Source organism: Sardina pilchardus, chromosome 6, assembly GCF_963854185.1.
Source record: "Sardina pilchardus chromosome 6, fSarPil1.1, whole genome shotgun sequence".
In the NCBI taxonomy this organism is placed as follows: Eukaryota; Metazoa; Chordata; class Actinopteri; order Clupeiformes; family Clupeidae; genus Sardina; species Sardina pilchardus.
In genome coordinates, this window is record NC_084999.1 from 29509895 (window position 1) to 29511673 (window position 1779).

The window sequence follows — 1779 nt, forward strand, 5'->3', positions numbered from 1 at the left end:
AACTAATGTGATTGTATCACACAATGTGCACGCACGCACGCACGCACGCACGCGCTCACGAGTTACACGTCACAGATGTTCCTGAGGGGCTTCACGAGTGGAGAGTGAGATGCGTGTGCACGGACATATCCGCAGCCCTTACGAGGGTCGGTCAGCTGGATCGTGTCAGCTTTGGCTCGCGGGCCCTTCCTTCCTCCGGCCCCCCAGGGCCCCCTCCAGGGGCCAGACCCTCAGGGCTCCAGCCCGGCTGTGTGCACTCCACTCCACTCCACTCCACTCCACTCCACTCCAGGGCCCAGACAGAGAGGCCGAAGGATTCAAGTATGGTTGTGTGGTGTCTCCATTATTTTACTCATTTTGCGTTCAGAAATGGACTCTGTAAATATTGAGGTACAGTGACCTTTCGGAGGGATAAAAAATATTTCACAGGTAACGTGTTATGAGTTAGAAAGCAACGTATACACTTTGTCCACATGCACACACACACACACACACACACACACACACACACACACACACACACACACAGTCACACACCTCTTGTGAAACTGGATAACTGTGGCAGTAATTTTCTGCTGAATCAAATCTGTGGAGATTAATCTACAGTATATCTACAGTATATGGTGTCAGTGTTACTACACTTGCTATTTGGTTTTTCAATTCTAATATCAAATTATTAGGGAATGTGAGCTGTTGGGTTGGGGGTGGGGGAAGGGGGCTGTATGTGACTGTATGTGTATGTTGTATTGTACTGTACTGTAGTGTCTTGTTCTTGTACCTTTGTCCAGTCCATTCGAGGACCCTCTCGAAAATGAGATGCCACATCTCAAGAGGAATTCCTCTTTAAATAAATAAAAATTCAAAATCTGAATTGTATGTTTGTTGTTTGTTTGTCTATGCAAACTATGCTTAGCATTTCGTAGGAACAGGTAAATCACTTCTTAGGTTTCAACCTACATCCGTACTACTCTGCAACGGAGAGAGGGGGAGAGAGAGAGAGAGAGAGAGCTCCCTCTCGCACTCACCCCTAACCAGAGGGCTGCGCGCGGAGTTGACCCCCAGCAAAAAGAGTGCCTCCAGATGTTCACACACTCATTCTCTCCCTCCTTCTCTCTCTCTCTCCCTCTCTCTCCCTCCTTCTGCAAATCTCTCCCACACTCCTATGCTTCTGCTGGCTGCACCCCCCCCACACACACACACACACCACCCCCACCCCCCTGCCTCCCCCAACTGCACAGAGCGTTTCCATTTCCTTTTTTGGTGAAAACTCCGAAAGCGTTGACGGTGACGGGAGGAAGACCTTCACCGGCAGAGAGAGAGAGAGAGAGAGAGAGAGAGAGAGAGAGAGAGAGAGGGAGAGAGAGGGGGGGGGGGGGAGTAAGTCTGGCTGTGCATTTGTTGGGAGGCCCGTACGCTTCGGCAAGGCAAGGAAACTGCTCGCTCAGCATGCCTGCCTGCACATGTACACACACGCACAGACAGGCGCGCACACACACAACACACACACAAACACACTGACATACATTATTTCTTTCTGCCTCTCTTGTTTCATGTCACAACGTACACACACACACATGCACACATACACTCTCTCTCTCTCTCTCTCTCTCTCTCTCTCTCTCTCTCTCATAGACACACACACACACAAGCAAAAACCAGTGGACACGTTAAAAAAATGAAAAGGAAAAACAAAACAAACAAAAAACAGAACTATTAACAACTATAAACAGGACACATCAGATAAGAACTTAATATAGTCATAACATTTTTATTAACAAA

General features: G+C 48.2%; 1 protein-coding gene across 1 annotated transcript in view; it reads right to left on the reverse strand.

Moving 5' to 3' along the window:
• Positions 1–1754: 1754 nt before the first annotated feature.
• fhl3a (four and a half LIM domains 3a) overlaps positions 1755–1779 on the reverse strand; it is a 46872-nt gene continuing 46847 nt past the window's right edge. Inside the window, exon 6 of the mRNA XM_062539337.1 lies at positions 1755–1779. This exon is cut by the window's right edge and continues 2486 nt beyond it. The gene's annotated coding sequence lies outside the window, so the exon portion shown is untranslated.